The sequence below is a fragment of the Lissotriton vulgaris genome, chromosome 6, assembly GCF_964263255.1.
Source record: "Lissotriton vulgaris chromosome 6, aLisVul1.2, whole genome shotgun sequence".
In the NCBI taxonomy this organism is placed as follows: domain Eukaryota; kingdom Metazoa; phylum Chordata; class Amphibia; order Caudata; family Salamandridae; genus Lissotriton; species Lissotriton vulgaris.
In genome coordinates this window covers 1,186,330,148-1,186,342,634 of record NC_141694.1, presented here as the reverse complement: position 1 = coordinate 1,186,342,634, position 12,487 = coordinate 1,186,330,148, and the positions used below count along the sequence as shown (strand labels likewise).

The following is a 12,487-nucleotide window of genomic DNA, read 5'->3' as shown; positions in this document are numbered from 1 at the left end:
ATCTTTAAAAGTATTGAAATCACTTATCTCGTTTTCAGCGTAGAGCGGATGCTTTTTCCATTCCTCCGACGTCCAAGATTCACTTGTTGGTAAACGAAGGTGTGCGAGGTAAGACAGGGTTCTTTACCTTCCTCCAAGCAGCATCGTCGCCAATATTTTTGTAGTAATGAAGTCAGGGTAGACTAGTAGTATAGTTGTAGAGGCGTTTATTTAGCTTAGAGGAAGTACAGAGACAGGGAGCAGTGACAGAAGACCAACTGCCAAAACACCAAGTTCTAAGACAAAGCCTGGAACCATGTGAACAACAAGGTTCCAACTACAGGTGCCTAAGGGGCACAACACAGAAAAAAAAGTTTGAAGAGCCTCTGCTATTTGTGGTTTCCTGTTTCATATTAACCATTAGTCCTAAACATAACCTCAGCATGTCTACAATTTGTAAGAACCCTTCTCTTTGGGGTACTTGGATAACACTGCGTCCTTTGGGTCTGCCCCGAGACAGTATTGGTGACTGTGAACAAGAACCACAACAGCCTGATGGATTCCAGTGTTAGACTTAAAGTCAGATCAGAGCTGTCGCAAGCAGCTGTTTTTACCAATGGAATCTGATGCAACGCATTCTGCCACACCTTCCTTTGTCCCATCAAGTGGATACTGCCACGGCTTAAGGCCTTTCTTGGATAGTCTCTTGCATTGGTATTTACTCTAGGCTGCCGCAGCAGTCGTTAAGACATCTCCAGGGTGTCAAAAAGATACTTCTCCTGCACAGTGCAGAATGACACTTTTAGCCATGATTCCCCAAAATTACATCTAACCCACATTGGTTTACCATGAACAGGTTTGGTAGAGTTCTGTTATTCAGAAATTGCAGAATGTTCTGCATGATTGTGGATTTTTTGCGCTTGCCACATAATCCATCATCAGAAGCATAGTTTGCAGATTTCAATAGCAAAACAAATGTACCTGAAAAAAATCAAGTTACTAAAATAAAAAGGGGGACACCTGTTTCAAACATGCAGAGGCAGACCTTTTGGAAAGGTTACTTGGTCACCTTTGAGCTTCTGATTGTTGTATGGTTGTGAAACAATTACTAATGAGGTGACATTTTTGCCAAAGCAGTAATAATAGGCGGGCTTGATTTGAGCCCATACCTGCCAACTTGAAGAACAATCTCACAGTGTGAGGAAGGGGCGGGATCTTGAATAGGGTGTGGCCTCGTGTGGGGAAGTAGCTGCAAGTCTTTTTTTTTTAACCCATTCTTACCCCTAAGCCCCCCTCTTCCTTAAAAAAAACAAAAACCTTGCTGAGGCTGGTGCCGATGCCCTGGGGTGCTTTCATGCTCCTTAATGGACATCCGCAGTTCAAAACCTTGTAAAACGAGCTGGAAAACCACTGTTTACATTGGTTTTCAGCTCGTTTTCCCTTCTGCTGTGCTGTGTGATATCGGCTCCTCACATGGAGCCCGTGTGATGGTAGGCCATATTGTGTGTCACACGGGGTGGCATTGTGTGAATTGGCAGGTATATGAGCCCATGGTTGCAGGTGGGGCCCACCAGAACTCATTTCTGAGTACCACCACTTACTTTTCCTCATCAGACTTTGACCTAGAAGAAAACCACTCACGAGAAAGCATGATGAAGAGAAATGTCAGAAAAAAGTGAGAGCGGGATGAAAAAGAACCTGCAAGAGTGAGATAAAGAGGCAGGCCAGGACTTTAAGTGGGATGGAAACACTGGGGGGTCGCTTAAAGGGTCGTGGCTGATGTAATTAAGGTCATGACTTAAACACACTGAAGTTAAAAACCTGTGCTTAGTGCAGAGTGCCGCCCGACTGTATTTTGCTGCTTCTGTCATTGCATCCAGATATATAACAAGTAACATTACACCTACAACAAGCCAGAACGATTGTCTTTGTCAATGGGTATTAGTCCCCTAAGATTAAAATAGCAACAACTAAGGTTTCGTGGTATATAATATTGAAAATGCTTCCCTTCTAAAATTATGAGACTGAAAGAACTATAACCAGTCTCTTTGCAGTTACATCAAAGGCAGTGAAGGGCGGTACTGCTGCAGAGCTATGATTTTTGTTTCAACGAGGGTGAGGGCAAAAATGGAGAGCACGATGGGGACCGGTTTCAGCACTTGCTTTTTAGAACTGCTGGTGCTGAGCCTTGGCAGGACCCGGCCCACACAAAGCCCTGGGGCAGGGGGTGTCTTGTGGTAGATGAATGCGGCACGAGATGGAATCGATACTACTCGGCGTTGGTATTAAATCGAAATTCAGTAGCACCAGTCGCGCGGAATTGAGCAAAACTTTGTCAGTGGCCCTTTATTCTTTTTTTTTAATTAAGTACTGTTAATATGTGTTGCAACGTAAAATAGCGATATAATGCTGTAAAATGAACGTGGTGCGTGTGTGTACCACTTAATTTGTTGTTTCTTTGAGCATAGTTTAGACGACGCTGTCGCATAATTTCACCCTCCATTGCCGCACAATAGCAAAGGCCATGACTGGCTGTGTGAGCAAGAGAATATCCTTCACATGTTTTACAAGGCCTACTTACTGCCAGGCAGACCTGCCCATTGAATCCACACACTATCTCCCTCCACTACCTGCCTCCATCAGACCGCAGTGGTCTGATTCACAAAGCAGCTTTCTATCATCAGTAGATGTGACTTTTTCTTTGAAATTAAGCTCTGCCTCACACTTGCTGAGAGAAAAATATCAGGGACTCGGGCCACATCCAGGGTTATTCCGATCACCTCAGATGCCGAAGAGCCCCGGATTATTGCTGTGTGACTCGGTAAATCTCATGTAGTGCCTAGAGTACACTGCGTTCATGTCTAAGGACCGTCTACGAAACTGCGCAGATACTGTCTGCATAATCCTCTATCTTTAAAATTATCACCAACTCATTTTTTTGACTTTTGACTTTTTTTTTTTTTTACAATGTATTAAAAACCACGTATGCCGATTTGTTGAAAGCTCCTTTTTATTTTAAATGCCCTCATTATTATTCTTCCACCTTCAGCGTGTTATGCACTTAAGGAGTCCATCACCCATTGTGCCTTTGTCGATGTTTACCATGCGGATTCTTCGTCAGAACCACGCATTTGCCCCATCAGCAAAATAGAAAAGGTTTAAGGTTCTTCATGCATTTGCAGCGTTTATAACCTACCGCCAGCTGGTCTTCGAAGGCGCTAACATTGAGAATTCAGAGAATAAAAACGATGATCAGTAAGCACACCTTACGTGTGCGGCGGCTATTTGAGGAGAGAGGTTATACCCCACCAAATTCAATATTCAGCATTTTACATATAGTGGTCCTTTGTTTGAATTGAACTAAATTGCCAATTAAATTATTCGCACATTTAAGTGCTTATAGCGCCGACTTCCAACCAGGAGTAATTCGTTTCGCGACGCTATTTAAATCCATTTTGCAAACAGTATCCCTGCCTATATTATATACACACTGGGGTCGGGTTAAGTCTGACAGTCTGGTGACCGTATGCTGAAGTTGCACTAATTGTAAACTGTTGCTATAAGTTTTCATAATAAAATATTCTCAGGGTGTATATATGCTTAATATTTGGAATGGCGACTGTTTGACTAGCCTTTTACGCTGTATGTATTCTAAATCTGGAAACTGTTCTCAAAGTATGTGGAGCTCATTAAAACATGTGCAGCCCAATAAGATGGCTGCATCCAAATATTTATTAATGCAGTCTTGGAACTCCTTTCTATTAATAAAGCGCCGAAGCTGTCAAAAGATGGCACCAATCTCCTAATCTGAACTGACATAGCTTTCGAGCCCAGATCATCAATCAAGTTTTATTGGCTCTAACAGAGCCAAGCTGCTATCTGTCATTGAAAACTCTGTGGTGGTGACAAAAACCGGTGCCGCAAATGTGCTGCAGGTGTAACTTTCACTCAGGAACTATTTCTGGGAGGCGAGCGGGCTGCTTGCGTGGGGCGTGAGCGCCCTCTCGAGGTCAGTGCATTTGAAATCTTCATCTGCGCTGATATTTGCAAAAGAGCAAGGATATGTGACTAATTGATAAACAGAAATCACGTATGCTGATGTGGATGTCGCCCGGTGGCATCAAGTTTTGTTGATGTTTTTTTTTTTTGCTTGGGGGCGGGTTTGAGGAAAGTATAGAGGTTTCCGATGGCTTGCGAAGACATTATATTACATGTATTGCGAGTCTGCCCTATTATTGAAACGGCTTATTTAAGATTCGTGGCTGCAGCGAGACCTTCAGACAGTTACGATGGCATTATTGCTTTGATACAGCGAGCCGGTGTGACGTCGGTCGCTGCTGGCAGGAGTTATCCGTTGACAGCCCGGCTTCTTTACATCTGAGAAATCGAGACAGTCTCTATGCTCCCAGGCTGCCTGTTTGAGACTGTAACACACAGACATTGCTGGTAGCAAAGCTCTGATTTTCTCCGCCTTATAACACACTGGACTTATGATGTGGCACAGCCTGTCAGTCATTTGGCTTCCTGCAGAAACCCGCAGCGGCCGCAGGAACTTAGCACAATGAGCGCCAGATGCGTCACGGTGACAGCAGGCAAGCAGGCACCTCGGAAGGTGGGTTCATTAAAAGAGCTCTGGGATAAGCGCCGCGCACTCGAGCCCCACTGGAAGACGCGAGCTGCCGATGGCGGTGACCTCTAAGTGCAAGCCACCGAACTATAAACAGAAGTCCCGGGCTTCTCTCTCTTTTTTTTTTTTTTAGTTTACCTAAATAAGTGCGCTCGGCCCGGGCGACTGCGCGCCGCCGATCAAGGCGAGGCGGCCGCAAGGCGGGCAGTGCACACCCCCCGCGCATGAGCTGCATCTGGTACACCTCGGAACACGCAGTGGGATTTGGCTCGTGCCGCGGGATACTCCTTATTATTATTTTTTCTTCCACTTTGCTCATCTCAGACGCCAGCGCTGGGGACTCCAGTTTATAACAACAAACAAGGTGAGAGCTCTAATAGCGTCACTAAGACTGATGATGGATGGATGCTGGTTCAAGATGAGACTACGAAATATGTGTATACAACTCAGCGTGCCCTGTACCAGCCTGCAAAAAGTCCGTCATCTCGGTTTTATGTTATAGTAGGAAGACGTTTCTACTATTTTTTTTTGTTTAACATTTGTACTAGGATATTGCATGTTTATTTCAAATGTCCAACATGTAGCACGTTATTAAAATGAGCATTTCTAAGTTTTACTCGTCATAAATTACCTTTAAGTTACTTACTATGAACGCTTGTTTGAAATATAATAGCTTTAAAAGCTTGTGACGAAATGTGATATTATCATTGTACACTGTATTCTAATATCACGTTTAGCAAATTGTGCTGAAATCTTTAAGCAGGTTATGAACCTGTTTTTACTGTAAATAATGATCATACTGTTATGGCGAGGCGATCAATTTTAGTACACGAATATAGTTTGCAATAATCACCTATCATAAAGTATTTTGCTGGACGTATTTGTTCTTAGTCCTCCGAAGAACTTTAAAATATGTATATATACTGAGAGGTTTTGCCAGGTGTTCACAAAAAATGATTACAGATTTCGAAACCAGTGGCATTGAATCCTGACTTCTCCTTTTTATCAAACTGTTTGATCTTGTACAAATAAGTGGAACACTTTGTGCCTCAGATTCCTTATTTGGCCTAGAAAACGTGAGCAGTGCACTTCGAGGCGTTTAATTTCGCAGCTCGGACTACACATGGAAACTCGTGCGTGCATTTATTGCAAGTGTTTATTCGTTTTTAACTATATCTGATATTTATCTTTTTGTTACAGCGCTACAGAATTAATTTGAGGATGTTTATTGAAAATATTTAATACAACACCTGGTCTTTAATTCACTGAACATTTTATATAGTACAAAATGCTTTTTTTGTTTCCTGTTTGATGTTTCTCACGTAGAAGCGAATCTGCTTGTGTTACAGGTGCACTGGTGTCACCCATCGAGTTTGAAAAACGTCTATTGTTTGGGTGATTTTGTTCCCACAAATATACTTCCTCCTCCTGCTAGTTCTTATCGCAGGTCGTGGATCTGCTCACCTGCGAAACTAAATTTCCTTGTGAGAGGGGCCGGCGTGTATATTTCGTGGGGGTGGAGGGGGCCTGTGAAGGGTGGGAGCATACGCTGCTGCTGTCAGGCCTTCTTTAATTTAGTTCCTATGGTCTGGTGACCCGCGAGCCCCAGTGTCCGGTTACACGCGTCTTTTCTCGGGCTGCCAACTGTTCTCCGAGGCGCACTTCAGATGAATGATGTGTAAGACGCCGGCGACTCTTTGGTTATTCGTTCCCACCGGCATTAGTAGGTTACTGCGCAGAGCGGTCTTGGCGTGCCCGCCGGAAGATGTTTTTATATTGTTATCTATAAAACGTGCAGAGAGCGGCGTTACGCCTCACACGTCAGACCAGTGACGGCGTTGGTGCAGGAAGCGCGGACGTCAGAGGGACACGGACGCTTGACGCAACGCCTGACGCAGCGCCTGTGTGCGTGTCACGCTTGTGCTGTATGAAGCCTGTCTCTGCAGATGCTAGGCCGGTGATCACCATGTCTCGGACTCTCTCCCTCAAGCATGTTTACAGTGCTGCCATACATTGGTCTTATTTTGTCTGGCAGTCCTGAACGTTTTTTGTTTGTCACGAGCCACCTGTGTTCTGTCAGCCTAATCTTTCTCTTATCACCAAATACTGTTTTGTATTGTGTTTTTTTATTCTATTTTTTTCACATTGTACGTCCGTTATTATCGTTGTCATTTTGCATTCGTTTTTGTTTACTCTTCATAGATGTAGGTTATGTCTGGTATGCATTTGAATGCAAACCTCTGTTCTTGTGATTTTCCTCCGAGCTCGCACTTTCAGCTCAAATCCATCACAAATATTAATTGCTGCTAATGCGGCATGAAGCGGCAGGAAGATTCTCGGCAGTCTCCAATTCACATTGTGTCTGAACAATGCACCAAAAGTAAATAGGCAGAAACAGACCCGAGTAAAATGACATCTGGGAACATAAAATTGACTAGCTTCAATAATGATTTTCATATAAGTATTAATTTTAATGTTGCGTTTTTCTGGCTGTATTTTAGTAGAGTGCACACTCTTCCCGTAGGCAGGTGAAGTGTTCTAGACAGTTTAGTTTAGAATGAGCCAACATCGTTGTGTTCATATCTGTTCTTTTCCAGCGGGATATTTTATGCAATTTTTGGGTTCTTACCTTACACCCCAGCATCAATCTTTTGCTTTAGCATTAGTCCATTTCAACTCAGTACTGCCTCACTTTTAGAAGCTTTCAGTTAGTCTCTCTGCTTGCATTGCGCTTTCTTGGCACGCTCTTCTCCATTCTGAACACACATTCTTCATCAATATTCCCTCACCTCAATTTCCCTTTCTTTACCATCAACTCCCACCTGCCCACTCCCTGCCAGCCTCAGCACTCCATGTTTTTCCACTCTGTACTGCGTCACCGTTCCAACTATTCCCTTTACCAACGATGTTTTCTTTATGGTTTCTGCACACAGGAAATTTACCTCCTCCAAGCACTTCACCAATGCCCTAAGCTTTTCACTATTTTTCCTTGTCCACCGGGGCTTTAATTGGGACGGGTCTCTCTCTGTCTCATCCCTGGTAGTATTTCAGAATGGACAGTGAAACAGGTCCCTATCTGGCTCTATGTCAGGGGTGCAAATAGACCCGAACTTAGGAAGTTGGGGTGGGGGAGGTAGAAATAAACAGTGTTGGTGGGGCTACCATTTTGCACACTGGGAACAGAGCCAGCATTAGAATACACATAGGCCAATAGATTTGGGTTTAATGTGCTTACACATGGAAAAGCCATATGTACATGCCTGTTCTTTTCCGCAGTAGCACATGCATTCCCCTGTGACACCTTGCACTGCTGGAGCCCAGAGATTGTCCACCAGACCTGCGAGCATCGGATGTCTACTAGATGGTAGGCACCAAGTGTGTACTGTGCATGTCAGACATGAAAGCACTGAAGTCTTACTAGAAAACTGATTTTCCTGATTAAAACTAGCATGAACTGCTTAATGCTTCCAGGGAACAAGAAGATGTCTGGTAATCTCCGAATGTGCCTAATAAAGTGCCGCACAGACATTGAGAGGTAGACTTGAAGTGTGAAGAATAAACCAGGATAAAGAAAGTTGTGGGAGCTACTTTCTAGCTGTCATAAAATGAGGTGAGCTCACCAACAGCTCAAAAGAAAGGGGCATCCTTTGAGAATAGTAAGCGGGCTACATGTTCACAATGTGAAAGCATGCACATGTTAATATTTCTGTAGCACTGACCTAACCCATGGGGCAACAGAGATGTGCCTGTATGGGAGGTGATGGAAAATGATGCAAGATTGTATTCATCAAGTGGTGGCTTATATCTTTTTGTTACACAAACACGTACACTTGTATCTCACACATTTACATTTTATGCACATTTTGATTAAGTGATTTTCCAGAACTACACAATTTTCAGTCAATGCCAGGCTGGATTCGAATAAGGTCCTCAGATCAACAGATTAGCCACTAGACCACAGTTGCTTTCTTTGTTGATGACTAGAATTTAAACAAAAACTTCAAAGATTCAGTTTTACCACTCTTTATGAAGACTCATGTTCTGTTGATGTTTTAACATAGCCATCAGGCTGCATTCCTCATGCTGTCTAGTGAGTGGACCAAATGCAAATTATTTTGGTATTTTATGTTTTATACATGGGTAGCACCTAAATGAGGTGTCTCTTGTTTAAGATTTAGGTTTATCTATTTGCATATTCAGCATGGTTTAAAGTTAAGTGCGCACAGAGCATGCATATGTAATCTGCTCCAGTACTACCATTGAAGGGTTCTGGCAATATCTTTGGCCTTGTAGTTTGTAAATGTCACCAGAAGTCTGAGATGGCAATGCCAAGGTACTCATTATATATTTTTTATATTACAAGCTGTTTTAGTCAAAGTGTGCAGCTAACAATATGCATTGACTATCATTAAAATGTAGAGGCTTTGTTTACTTGCCCCAATTTATTTCTTGATCAAACAATAGGCAATGGTGAGCTCAGTGAATTTATGTGATTCTGTGGCTGAAGAGTTTACTGCATAGTTATGGATTTACAGAATTTGCCTCATAATTTCAAAAATATGCAGCTGTCACCAAAATTGTTGTTCCCAACTCAAACAGATGAAAATAATACCCCCAGACAAAGTGCCCCATAATTAGCATTTTTTGATAACCTTAGGCCTCCAAGCTGCATAATCCTAGTAGCTTCGAAAATGTAAAACCTTAGCACAGTGGTGACAAAATCTGTATTTCACTCGTAATCATGAAAACATTTTCATATTTCACGGTTCCTTAAAAAATTGTGGGTTTAACACCACTGCTTTTTGTGCACTAAAAGCAACAAAACATGTAATACTTGAGTTATTTACTCAAAGAATTTAACTTCTTAATAATCTCTTTTGTACCCATCAGTGTGGGGCAGAGACCGTGGGGGTGATGAGTATCTTTTTTAATGTGGTATTTTCTGCCATATAAGGTAGTGTTTAAATGGTCGAGGAATATGTTTTCAGTTTTTGGCCCTGCAATACTTCTTTACAATGGCTAAACACTGATGTGAGAGCAATGAGGTTGTTTTGAATATTACAACTATACAGCCAGTTCCCAATTTGTGAGCTCTAAATTTATTCATTAAAATACACACCTACACCTAAGCCAAAATTGTGCTCAGTCACTGCTTCTTTCTCTCCAGTAGAAAGAAGGTTAGACAAAGATGCACAGATTTAAATGGGTGCGAGGTGCATCAGAAATTCATAATGGGAAGTAGTGCTGGCAGCCATATTGGTGAAAGAGCCGAATTCATGCAAAAATTACATTCATCCCTGTTAAGGTGAGCATCAACACCTTAAGAACCTCTGCAGGATCAGACTGAGATAGCCAGCAGGAGACATGTGAATTGACTCATGCATGTGGGAACTTGTGTGCCTGCCCATAACCCTGCTGCACTGCTCTCAAAGGGCTCCTGTAGTTCCAGCCAGTGCACACCACCTGCACCCTCAGTCAGTGCCAAACTCATGTTCTTTCACCTGAACAGATGCTTGGTGCTCTATCATAAGAAAAGGGAGGGTACAGCTAACAGTATAGGTAAGTACGCAGAGCTTTTGTCCACTGAGGGGACCACAATTTGAGGGCACCATGATTAAAGTTCTTCCCTTTGTTTGTGGTGCCACCAAGCCATACATTAACGATTAGCGCACATGCACTAACATAGGCTCTTGCAAGAAATCCCTCCTATTTCACCCTTGAAGCTGATCTGCCCTCACAAGCTTTATGCTTTACTCCTCCATCCACTCATTTTGTGGTTTGTATGCTTCAACGATGTCAGGAAAGTGAATATATAATACGCCAAATTCCTTCAGTATGTGAAGGGTTTACGTTTGATGTTCCATGTGAAACACAATTAAAAAATTGACTAGAACTCCGCAATTCTAAAACATAGCTGCCAAGTGAATCTGTCACATGTGCAACACCTTTACTCCGACTCAGTGCCTAATTGGCTAAAATAAATGTATGCTGGAGACCAAAATGTTTCTTTGGAGATTGGTATTGGCACCATCCACAAACAGCACTGCCTAGTGACACAGTGGAAGTCAGACTTCTTATGAAGGGAGCAAAAGGAATGTAAGAAATATGCTGTAAAGTTTGCTCTATTCAGCGTAGTCACCCCCTCCTACTTTCACACCCTCAAAATGCTCAATGTAATCTTTAAATGACTCCTGGTCAGCACATGCAGGATGGTCTCCCAGGCCCTCATCATCAGCAATCTGGACTACGGCAAGGCATTCTGTCGAAATCGCTGTCTAACTGCTAACTACTAGAAGCCCCACGACCGGCTCACACTTAGGGCCTGATTTAGATCTTATGAACAGGTTACTCTGTCACATCGGTGACAGATATCATGTTGGCTGATTTAAAAATCCCATTTTATCCTATTATTTTTGTTTCGGCAGACAGGATATCCATCATAATTGTGACGGAGTGACCCATCATCCATGATCTAAATCAGACTCTTAGTCTTTATTATTATTATTAATTATTATTAATCGGGTTTTATAGAGCGCAAACAACCCGGAGGCCTCGTAGCGCTGTCTTTCCCGCGTGTTCACATCAATCTGCACAAAGACCTCCACTATCTCCTCATTCACTAACCCACATGCAACACACTCACCAGACACTTCTGCTCAGCCAGAATCCTGCTTGCACACATCCGCCACAGTCCAGAGGAAGCAGCCTGGAGGCAATGCTGTGGCAGTCAACTAGGGCAAAAACATTGCCAACATCTAGAAGACTCCTTGCAGCTTTTAGAAGCAAAAGAATTTTGGGACACCAACCCATCACAGCAAGTCTTCAAAGTATACATTAAGAGGAGCATACAATCGGTCATTTCATTCGGACAGAGCACAACTGGCAAAACGCCAACATCCCTGGTCAATCATAGCTGGGTTTAAACAAGGAATCATGGCATCTTACATGTCCTGCGCATATTTAGTCTTTTGGAAAAAAGATTAATGTCCCTCAGGTTGGGAAAGTTGGCCCTTCCTTTACCATCTTGCCAGTTAGTGTTGCCTAAGTGACAACACAACTTGCAGGGGTTGTGGAACCAGCAAAGAATCACTCGAACACGTGGTATGCCTCTGCCCAGCACTGCTCAAAGAACGTAGGGCTAACCTACGAGGAGATTGGAACAACTCAGTGTTCGCACCTGTCGACAGACCATCATCGCGTCCCTGTACCTCTATAACACAGTGCTTAACATTCGGTGTGCTAAGTTCTTCACAAGCGCAGCAAAAAGGTTCACCCGGCTGGAGGACTAATATGTAGACACCCACAATCCTGTCTCAGGCACCCTTCAATTTGTATTCCGATACGCTGACTGCTTGTACAGACTAACAACTTCATAGCACTTAACTTTTGAAAGTCATTATTTAGTTGTTCATCCAAAGCCTCGCTTCTTTTTTGATTTTGCAGCACCTTCAATTTTATTATTGTCTTTTACCTAGTTATACAAGCTTTAGGCAAAACCAGGATAACAAGACTAACGGCCACATGCATCATTGCACCCGTTTGTGATTCCTAAATTGCGAAAATTAAGGAATCGCAATTTAGAAATCGCAAACGGCAATGCATTAATAATTAGCAAATATTTTTGCGATTTCTTAATTTTCCTTAATTGCTATTCACATTTTGCGAATCGCAATTAAGGAAAACCTTCCCATTGATTCCTATGGGCCAAAAGGCCCATAGGAATCAATGGGAAGGCATTAACATTTTGCGATTTTCATTTTGCGAATCGCAATTTGTTAATGCATTTCAAGGGTGCTGAGGAGGGTCCAAAGGACCCCCCCACTGCACCCTTGAAATGTTTTTGTAAGTGCAAGTTTCACACACACATGTCCAAAGAACATG

General features: G+C 42.8%; 1 protein-coding gene across 5 annotated transcripts in view; it reads left to right on the top strand.

The window, feature by feature from the left end:
- Positions 1–12,487, top strand: part of LOC147708614 (protein phosphatase EYA4) — a 626,113-nt gene that overhangs the window by 313,557 nt on the left and 300,069 nt on the right. Inside the window, exon 1 of one of the 5 annotated variants that reach the window (XM_086927289.1) lies at positions 4,285–4,970. The exons of the other annotated variants lie outside the window; for them this stretch is intronic. The gene's annotated coding sequence lies outside the window, so the exon portion shown is untranslated. Of the gene's footprint in view, positions 1–4,284; positions 4,971–12,487 lie in introns of those variants that run through there. 5 annotated transcript variants of the gene reach the window in all.